General features: G+C 33.9%; 1 non-coding gene and 1 pseudogene across 1 annotated transcript; one reads left to right on the top strand and one right to left on the bottom strand.

The window, feature by feature from the left end:
* Nucleotides 1–1,420: 1,420 nt before the first annotated feature.
* On the top strand, nucleotides 1,421–1,492 carry Trnaq-cug. Its single transcript has one exon. It is a non-coding gene; the product is annotated as a tRNA-Gln (tRNA).
* A 705-nt stretch (nucleotides 1,493–2,197) lies between these two features.
* Nucleotides 2,198–9,327, bottom strand: LOC117212758 (annotated as a pseudogene).
* Nucleotides 9,328–11,318: the final 1,991 nt, after the last annotated feature.

Consider the following 11,318-nt stretch of genomic DNA (forward strand, 5'->3'; position numbering starts at 1 on the left):
CTGCCTAAGAAATTTTTTAATTTTCATATTTGTTAACGATGTAGTTCATTTATTTTATGTATTATAAATTGTGAATTGCAAAAATTATGAATACAGATAACTTAAGAGATTACTCCTCTCAAGTGGTTACTTAGCTAATCTCTTATGTGATATTGTTTTGTGATTATCTTTCCTCTTTATATGTAACATTGCAATTTCATCACAAGATGCAATAAGCAGGGCGATAGTTTATGTCGGACGATATTACGCCCCCAAGTGTTTCGTTCACACGTATTTCATCCCGTTTCCAAGCACATCTACTTATGATTTTCTCATAACTCTTTGTCGCTTGAAATATAATTATAATTAAATATTTTGATTTGAACCTCCATTCTGTCCACATTATATCGTTAAAGTTTGCTCGCGAAATTACTTGAATTGCTCACGATCGCAACAATAAAAACGTACTCTTTGATATCTTTGATTCTGGTATGCCGCTGAGAGTAGAATTAGGATTCAATGTTCTGATTTTACTAGTCTGTACGATTTGTTAATTTTTGCATTTTTTCTTTCTTTGCGTATTTTTGCTTTGAGATTTGCTTACATAACAATATCTTTCTACAGCTTCAACTTTCATTGCAACACAGAAATATGTCTGTCCTCTCATTCCATTATGGTAAATTATTATGTACAATTGACGCTAATTCTTTCATGTTTGCTAATTGCTTAGGACAACTTACTAATACGTCCTAAGCAATTTTCATTCATTCAACTGAGATCTGAATATTCAAGGTTTGACTCGAGCACCGAATAATCGTAATTTATGCACGAAGAAACCTCTCCATCTTTGACTTCAGATCCAACAATGAGAATCAATAGCATTTGATGGTATAGGAAGTGTTTATAATACAGCAATTTATTCAACGAAGAATGCTTTATATTACATGGACTTTACACGTTCCCCTTGATTAATTATCATATTGTATAAAAGCGACGTTTATTCTTTTATGCAAAATAACACTTATAACGGTATATATTAGCGTCCGCAACGACCGTACAATTAGCCCTTATTGTTATCGGTAAAAAAAATTTTTTAAAGCTTTCTCCTCAAGCGATGATATTTCCTTAGATCTCCTATCAAAGTATGATAATTTTTATCGTATGTATTTATATCTACTTCGCACGCTCTTTCGTTCGTTTTCTCTCATTTCCACGTCAACAATTTGATTTTCTTATGTTTTTCTAATTAGATATGTATGTCGAGGATCATCCGTATTTACATGTTCGCAGTTTGATGGAATTTTATGCTTGATCGACTTGGCCATTGCGTCGATCACAATTGTCATTTATATTTCTCGATGTTAATTCATTATAAAAACGTGTAAAGTATGCACTTACTTACACATGCATACTATTCTAATTTCTGTAAAAAAATTCTCAAGGTCTCATGGTGTAACGGCTAGCACTCTGGACTCTGAATCCAGCGATCCGAGTTCAAATCTCGGTGAGACCTTGATCTTTTAGGCGATATTTTTTGATTCGAACAAGATGCTCGATTGCTTTAGCATCATACGATTTGTTCTTAATTATACGACTAGTTATATTTTCAGGTTTAATTATCGAGCATGAAATAAAATTATATTTTTTGAGACATAATTTCTCTTGATATCGAAAGTGGAAATTAAAGGAAAAATTAACGAACGAAGGTGAGAATGTGACAAGTATAGAACAAAGTTACAAAAGTAGTAGTTGTTTTTGTATCTTGTACTGCCATTATATTTCTTCCTTTCCATGGATTGTTGTATATACATTTTCATCTATTTTTAATAAAACCTATCTTGAATGAAAATTTGTTCGGTGAATGCAAAGTTGACTAAAATTACAGGAAAAGAACGAGAAACGTGAATATCAAGAACTGTCGTTAGATATAATTTGAATATAAATCAAGATAGAAATATTTTTATTAAAAAATAGTAACTTAAGAAGAAACTCCTCTGACAAAAATAATGCAACGTATAGATTAAGTTATATCAAGAGAAATATCTGCGATATCTATTTCAATTCCAAATTCTTCAATTCCAAATTCAATTTTGATTCGAGTTGTAAAGATTTGAAGATCATTACATCCGGCCAAATTTTAATCACATTGCAACAATCGATAAATAAATGTAGATGTCCAAATGTGGATCAAATGAGCATATGCGTAGATCTAAATCTATTTTCGCTTGTAAAAAAAATCGTTTTATTCGAACAGATAGAAAATCGTACAAAATTTTATTGGGCTTATAGTTTCGGAGTCTGCAGCAGTTTCTTCTCCATCGATCGCATTTTGATGCATTTGGCAAGGAGAGCTATTATAGTGAGGATGGCACCGAGAAACGAGACTATTCCTAAGACAACGAGTACCATAAACCAGTTTTTAAAGCTGCCGATTCTGTCGCCGAAATCGCAGTTGCAATTCTCACTCTCGTTGAAGTTCAACGCTGAAAAGTTTACCGGCCTGAGAGAGATCAGCTTGAAATCGTCCTGGACTTGACGTCTAGTGGTAGAATTCTGCGATTTCTTTATGAATCTGTAGGATATCGTGTAAGTGAATTCTTGCCCATCGTACGAGCCCTTCGCGCTATAATATTGTATTAACAATTCATTTCCGCTGGAGGTGAGAGGAACTTGAATGTTATTAATATCCTGGTGGGACACATCGCAGTAAGACCACATCAAGACGCTGTTGTTCACCTGGAAGTTCAATATATTCATGTTTTTTTTATCATGACGAAGAGATTTATAATTAGCATAACAGGAATTGCAGGATGAAAAAGTTCGCTGTAGGATGGAAATGAAATAGTATAAACGAAACGAGGAAGAGAACATTCTCGAAAGATGCAAATGTTCCTTGCAATACAAAAGTTTGAGTAAATTTAATAAAATATCTTTGTAAAAGATGCGAATCAAATTAATGCGAGGTAATAGAAACAGATGTAGTGGTTTTGTTGTTGAAAAAAGTCAGACGATAGCATAAAGTAAAATTAAAAAATTTATATATGCAACTCTTGTTAATGATAGTCATATGTTGTTTAACACGTTGATTAATATGCGGGTCACGCTATTAGATAAGTCAGTGACGCTCTAAGGACGACGAACGTAATTGAATCGTTGTAATTAAATAAATAACTACATATCTGTAAAATTTTCAACGGCTTTTAATATTGCGGTGATAATATTAAAGTATTAAATATTCTATATAGAAGCACTCGAGCGTTGAAACTTTTAAGCAAACCACACAAATACACAAAAAATGTTCGTAGTTTATTTCATAGTTTTCCAAAACATTTTTAGGGATTAGTTTCACTTAAATATACGAAAACTTGTGGTTATTTTTAACAATTATAATAACTCTTTATTATTCGACTATCTCGATAACTTCGACTATCTAAATTGAAGAGCAAAAGGAGAAAACAGTGAATGTTACAAAATAGCTTTATTGAAAAAATTGAGTTTTAATTGAGTTTTAGTCCACTAAGGAAGGAACTGCATTCAATTAAATTGTTCATAAAGGCAGTGTTCATAAAATTTATATCTTACTTAGACATCATAAAAAGGAGCGATTAATAAAATATTAATCATTTTTATCCGTGTTTGTTCCAGTAATAGAATGGTCATACCCTATACATACCCTTTTTAATCAGCATATTAAATCTTTAATGTTATCTTATGAAGATGATTTTTCGAACATTATAATCGTTACAATTTATGCTATCTCAATTCTCGTAAACAAAGTGTGTTATAAAATGGAAAAATTTTTCCCATTTTTACCCCAACCCTCCGATTGTTTGTTTGAATTATAAGAAGCAATTCTTACACTCATAGAATAGAAAATACGATAAATATGAACATTAAAACGATATAATAAAATTTAAAAAAGAACGTAATATGTTCACAATGTTTAAATTCAATTTCAATCGAAAGTAAATGAAAAATTTCTTACGGTAGGTGTAACGAAATTAGACCCTGTACCTACGTAATTTATTGACTTTTTTTAAAAGAACGAAGACCATTTAAGAACAATTTCGAATAGCACAATAAGACAAGCAACAGGGAAGCTATTATGTTTACCACACAAGCCGTTAATTTCTTACGTTGGCTCGACGGTTACTCACCTCGATCCCATTGTAAACCGCAATCTCGTTTCCGGAGCAGTAATTCAGGCTGAAGTTCCGTTTCTGCGAAGCGTATTCCTGGTCCGGCTCGTTCCTGATTATCTTCATATGAACGGAGATCTTTTCCGACGATCTGCCCATAAATTTGTAACTGCACAAAGTATTCGGCGGATACCAGCTCTGCAACGACTTGATATTTTCCCTGGTTCGTTCCGTACTTTTGTAAACGAACTCGCAATTTCGATCGTGTTTCACGCCGGGCGCCTCTTCCGTTTCCTGAAACGACAACTGGAACCCGTCGTGCATTATAGTGCCGTCCTGTTCCGCAAAGAACTCCACGATAATGCTCTTTCCTTTCGAAAGGATCCGTGGAACGTGACCCTCTCCGCAGAACTTGAAAATTTCAAAGATCTTTCCGTCCACGTTCTCCAGCAACGCCAGATAATCGCCCACGCAACTGGTGCTTGCTAATTTTTCTGGTATTCGACTCTTCTTTGCGTATCTGTAGTCGGGAACCTTATTGGGTGAAGAAATGTAATTCGATTATTTCGTTTCATCTCTACGTTACGTTAGATCGTCTAACTAGATTCACGCGTTGTATCTATTCCTTGCGCTAGACGCGAAGCGAAACGTTTAATCAACTTGGTCCGCAAAAGGAAACTTCGCGCGAACTGTTTAGCAAGAGTTTGGTAGTTACTGTTGTATCCTTGCAGCGAAATTAAAGCGCACCGGTATCTACTTGCAAAATAATTTCTCCAATTGCAACCTCTATTTCACACCAACAGAATGATCGATAAGTATTTATCGGGGTTCGAGGGATATTTATCGTTGTTGGTTTCCAGTGAATGAGAATAGTCGGGGGAAGACGAAAATTACGTGAGCAATAATTATTGAAAGAATCGGGAATTGCTTGAAGATGAAAGTTATTTAAAAAGAGGCAGTAGATACGTCGATTGCTTAATTTTGAGTAAACCGATCAAATTAATTAATTCAATTCTCTTCTCAATATAATTAAATCGTGTATTTGTAATTTATACGTGATGCTTGTAAATAGAGTTTGTAAAATAAACATGTTGCTTAATACGTTATCTAAAAAATGAAAAGTAATACTCGTTTTATTAATAATCATTTTAATTCAAATAAAAATTTATTGTTTCGTTTTATTGTTTCTCTATTATGTCTCGGTGAGAAAAGAATGAATAATTTTTAAATTTTAAGAGCGATTTTTATAACCATAATATTCGTTCCTTATAAGTTAAGCAATTTATTCGTTCAAATATATCGATTCACACTTTGAACATGTTATGGTAAACGGAACTCCTTATAAGTTCAACTCGTCTATCTGATTGCTAACTGAAGCACCTTGTAAGTTCGGTTATCAGATTGCCAAGCGGTAAACCTTATAAGTTCAACTAAAATCAGATAACCTCTATATGTATCATAGAATAGAACGACAATATACACCGCGATCAATACATACCTACACATCTTTACTTGCTTATTAGTATTTACACGAGATTTTTTCCCCCCGTTATCGTTGTCGAATAACACGGCAATCAATCAAACGCTAGGCAACCTGATCGAAACGATCGAGATAGCGTCCGAAGGTGTCGTCCGAAATAAATTTCCGGGGATAACTCACCTGTAACGCGGTGATCTTTTCCTGGCTCAAGCCTTTCCTTGCAATCTCGTGTCCCAACCCGTCGGGTAGAATCCTCGCGTCCGATATATCTCTTAGATCATGATCGAAATTCTTTTTTGAGCTTATCGAATCCATGGACTTCTTATGGACGCGCTGCGGGTGACGAAGTCTCTTCGGGATAGATTCTAGCCGGATTCCTTGATCGCGATAGCCACCGGAATGCCTGAAGCTGCTCCTCGAGCCGTGGAACGCGTCTGCTGAAGACTGTTCAGTGATCTCTTTTGGACGGCCGATATTTCTCCGGATATCCCCGTTCGCTGCTTTTCCATGGGAATTGCCGCGCGGACCCTTTGATCCGTCCGCTTCCTTTTTGGCTTTCTTAAGTCTTCTTCGATTATTTCTGCCTCTCCTGGTCTTGTGCGACGTTTGCCCAATGATAAATTCCACTTCCTCGTCGTGATCCGGGCTCCTTCTCGCTCGCCTTTCAACCGGAACCTCTTCCGTTAGAGATCGTCCGTCTTTCGATCTGGCGACCCTCGTCTTCGTCACTTCCGCCACGATCTCAACGTGCTGTTCGCAGTTCTCCGTCTGGCAACCGTCCTGCGACGTACGGTTCATCAGGTCGAAAAGGTCGTCCGGTTGTCCGCCGATTTTAAAGCGACCCGCGCTCGACTCCAGAGCAATCCTACATTTGATACCACGTGGATACACGCCCGGATAACCCGGGGATGCGAGCCTGCAGGACCTTCGATCATTCCTCACGGCGCACTCCAATGGGCACTCTGTCGAAGAGGACGGGGAGAATCCACGATGCCGTTCGGCGGCCAGCTGGGCAGGTAGTATGGAAAACTGGGCGGAGAAGATCACCGATTTTCGGCGGCGAACTTTACGTCCGAGTCCATTATGATCGTTAAATTCGGTCCCTTTCGCAGGAACAGCCTGCGGGATAATTAAAAGGGTATAGCCGAATAGGTAAGGTCTGGCTAGATTACGTTTTTGCGACATAACGAACTAAAAACGTAATGGATTCGCTGGTATTTCTACGTTTAACGGTATCTAATACGAAGTGGATGAAATATAGAGGTTCGAAACTTTCGTTTAACATACCCAAGAATTCGTTGTAATGTTAAAAATGTTGGGAATTTGAAAAGTGGATAGTAGCTCCTTTGTTGATTTTAATGTCTGCCGCGTGTATGTATCTTTCAATTTTATTATGTATTCCAAGATTTTGGGAAGATTTTCAATACATATGAGTAATTATTGATAAATCATTCAAGAATATTTTGTTACGTATTCAGTCAATTGGTTTACGTTTGTAACGACATATTGAAACGGAAAGATCTAATTTTTCATTCAACACTTTTGTAGTATAAATAAATATAATTTATCGCTATGGAAGCTGTCGCTATCTATGAAACGTTACTATATATAATACACGCAATAGTTACAACCACAAGTTAGTAACAATGTTAATTTCTCTGCTATTATAATTAGCATAAAATATAGCTGGAATAAGAAGGTCAATAAGATACGTAATGCGGTAAAATATGAGTTTTCAAGATCGGTAGACTCGTACATCAAAGTAGCAACTATCTGTCTGGTAATGGGTCAATTGGTAATCAATTAAATTCTAGAATACATTATAAATATAACAAATGTAACTCTCCATTTTCCTAATTATCGTAATTGAATATCGAAGTAAAATTTAATGATGCGTTGTTATTATTATGGCAAATTATCTTTCAAATTAAATAACATATTTCGCTTGTACATTCGATAAATTAGAGAATGATTAAATAACTGTATTAAAATGATTCGTAACGCAGAAACGTGTTAATAAGGATTACAAAAGAGACTCGGAAGCCAGAAAATTGAAATTAAAAAGCAAACCAAAATTATCGGATATATCGAAATGGGGTATATTTACAAACATTAAATGCCGCGTTTATAAGCGGCTTGGAATCGCCATTTCAACCAACAGGCATCTGTTTAATCCATTATCTACCAGAGGTACTTACACACATTTGGTTTACAACTTGCTGTGAATACTATTCCAACCGGTTAATTATTTTTCATTAACGATCCACCAATCACTCCTCCCTTTTATCTCCATATTTAGTACACTCGTATTTTATCGTACAAACATTTCGTACTCTGATAATGATTTATTTTAGTAATTGCTAAGTTCTGTATATTTACGAATGCAAATTTCTTTTGATATCTGATTATTCAGATTTGAGTAGGTACAATAGGATAAAAAATGGAATAAAATTCATAGGAAATTATGTATGCAAAGTATACCTATCGATAAAGCAATTACGTAAATCTGTCAGTATAATTATGTGAAATATAGTAATAACCGATTGACGATATAAGAGAAACTCTTTTGCATAACGATCTTATAATGATCTGTATAATGTAGAGCGATGAACAAAGGTATTTGTGCAATCAGTTTTCTTCATAAAATATAATAACTGAATTTAAAATCAAAGTGCATCATAAGAAAGAACTGAAAACAGTTACGATAACCTTTATTACAAAATGAATATAATTCTATTAAAATTTATAGAACCGTTACCTTTCTTTTTTACCCACGGCCCAAAAATGTCCCAGAATCGATTCTTAGGTCAATTCAACAGTAATTGAGATAAAATCTTATGTTTTATTCTACTGTTCTATTCTACTGCACTTTTGTCATAGAGTCCAACGACAATAAATCATGAAGTACTTAAACTTCAGAATTCGAAAGTTATAGATATTTTACAAAGAAATTGGTTGAAAACTCGTGTGTTTTGCAGATTTATATAGAATTTTATAGGAAAATCTGGCCTGTGCCGATATTTTTGTTCATGACATATCTATATATAAAATTCTTTGCAATAGTAATATAATTGACAGTAACTATACAATAGCTAATATCAAATTGAAATATATTCTACCTGGTTGTGTTGCCACTCACATAGCCGCAGTAACGTCCTGTTTCATCCTCAAGATCCTCGCTGCCATCAGAGAATTGAACGAAGCGCATCTGGTTTCTTTCAGGAAACCAACTTGCAACCTCCTAACTTTTAACTCGATCACCTGCGTCGGGCCAAATTTTGTTACAGGACATCTTTATAGCGTTTTCAGAACATTACTACGAAATGAAATTCTGTATAAAAGATATTTACGTATTCGATGCCTAATAGCGTGGATTTTCATTTTCTAAAGAAAAATGTCGGTGAAGATTGTGTACAGCGTTTCTATGAGATTTCATTACCAAAAATTTGACTAATCTTCTCGTTTTGATGAAACTAACGAATTTTGCTTCGTTTATCGTGATTTTTATTCGATTTACTTACTCTTTATACAGAGCGAAAATTTGATTTACAGAAAGCAAGAAAAATATAATAAATGCAAAATATTTAATTCACAATTGTTCATAAGAGAATTTTTATTTACCTGAGGATCTCTAGGAGGCGCTCTGATGCGAATAATACATCGTCCCATTCGTCCCGTCCATCGTATCCATCCAACGGAATTCCTGACAGTGCGATTGCATCCTGTGAAAACAAACACGTGATTTTAATCCTTCGTATAACAAGAGCCGCGTTTAATTAGACGTAAATTGTTACGGCAGAAAGGTGTAACAGGATATGAATTTGAAAAACAACTGTCCATTGTATATCTGTATGAAATCCAAATGTAAAACAGTTTCGTTGTTTTCAATTTGAGAACATTTCCGACGAACGCAAATAATATTTAATTGTACAAAGTCCTACAGTCATGAACATTCGTGTTACGCTCACGAGTATCCAATTTTTTCCAATAAAATAAAATCTAACTTTATTCGTTGCAGTAATATCAGAATTATTATTTTTAATTCGATAGGAAAGAAAGAAATCTTCAATTTTTACAATAGCTTTCCTGACAAACTTACGATTTCATAATTTATTAAATTTGATGTTAAATTACAGAAAGTATATTGCTTGAGTTGATTCGATGTTCATTCCTATATATTTGTATTACTTAAAAAATGTTATTAACTCTTCCTGCATAATTGAACCAACGTCATTGACTATATTTTATTTGTAGTAATAAGATTCCAGTATTAATTAATAATTTAAATTAACAAAATCCGTAAAAATTCTCTTGTCATTATTTTAATTTCTCTTAATTGAATTAATTTTCCTTCTTTCTTTTATATTCTGTGATAAGATTATATAGAATATACGATCAAATTAACGACATATCTTATAGTTTATACGAAAAATTTAACCCATAGCAGGTGAAAGAACATTTTACTCCTATAGTTTACATAAATTTCTACACGTACTTTTATATTTTTCATGAAATTATAGAGATTGTTGCCATTACTGTTTGAATACAACTCGTTATTAAAATCGTTCAGGAAACAAAAGGATGCAAATATACTTGATTCTACAAAAGGTACTACAGAGTAGCAGTTAAGTGGATTAAAGTCAAACGAAAGGGGTATTCGTAGCACAGCGAATGTTAAGTAGTTTTTCTTCGTTAATTTCTCTGTAATATCTCATTAGCGTAATAATAATACAAAGAAACATGAAACGGCTTGTCGACTATTTCGAGGGTAATAGCAGGACATTTATAATTCTCTTATGATATAATTTCGTAATATAGTAAGTTTTTAACGTACGTGTATAATAACGAAAAAATCTGCTCAAAGCATAAAAAAAGAATAGTTTATTGAATAACGAGGCTACTGAACAATTCAATTGTGAAAATATAAAAGTGTCGAAAAATAAGGAAATATCGCACTTAAATTGTGGTAAAACAAGGTGTTAAAATCCTTTTTACGATTATTCTGTTAATTTGTTCTATTACAAGCGGAAAGGGGGTGATTCTACGTGAAAAAGGAAGTCGAAAATATAGAATAAAATTTTTTTTTCATTTTTTTTTTCAATTTTTCCATCGAGACAACGATCTACAGTGAGATCCGTTATAACGAGACGCGATAAAGTGCACGCGTACCGAGCGAAAATTCAAAGTCGATTTTCTCGAAAACAAAGCCTCAAACGAAAAGTTTTTATTCTATATTTTCAACTTCTTTTTTCGCGTAGAATCACCCCCTTTCCGCTTGTTACCAACCAGTTACCAACCACCCTGCATATATCCAACGCTTGACCAATGACTCAAAAGTGTAAGTATATACTTTAAATTGAGACTGATTACTGGACTGCCGATATTTATACATTTGTAACTAATTTAAGTCTGTAAAAATATACAGAATGCAAACAATATATGAAAATATATATAATATTCAAAGTAAAGTACTGGACACAACATTTAAAGCAACTCTATTTAATTTTCATTTTTATAATTTCGTTTATAAAAATAATAATAAATATGCAAAAGATATACAGAGCCTACAAAAAGTATGCCACATATCCTTATTTTTTTGACGAAGTGTCTTTCCATCCGATTTCATAACTTCATTTTCATAGCATCAAATATTTGTATTCATACGAAGGTACTACTAAGTGATACGAAATTTAATATAATTGTACCCGATTAACCAATAT

The sequence above is a fragment of the Bombus bifarius genome, unplaced genomic scaffold (genome assembly GCF_011952205.1).
Source record: "Bombus bifarius isolate JDL3187 unplaced genomic scaffold, Bbif_JDL3187 scf7180000008366, whole genome shotgun sequence".
In the NCBI taxonomy this organism is placed as follows: Eukaryota; Metazoa; Arthropoda; class Insecta; order Hymenoptera; family Apidae; genus Bombus; species Bombus bifarius.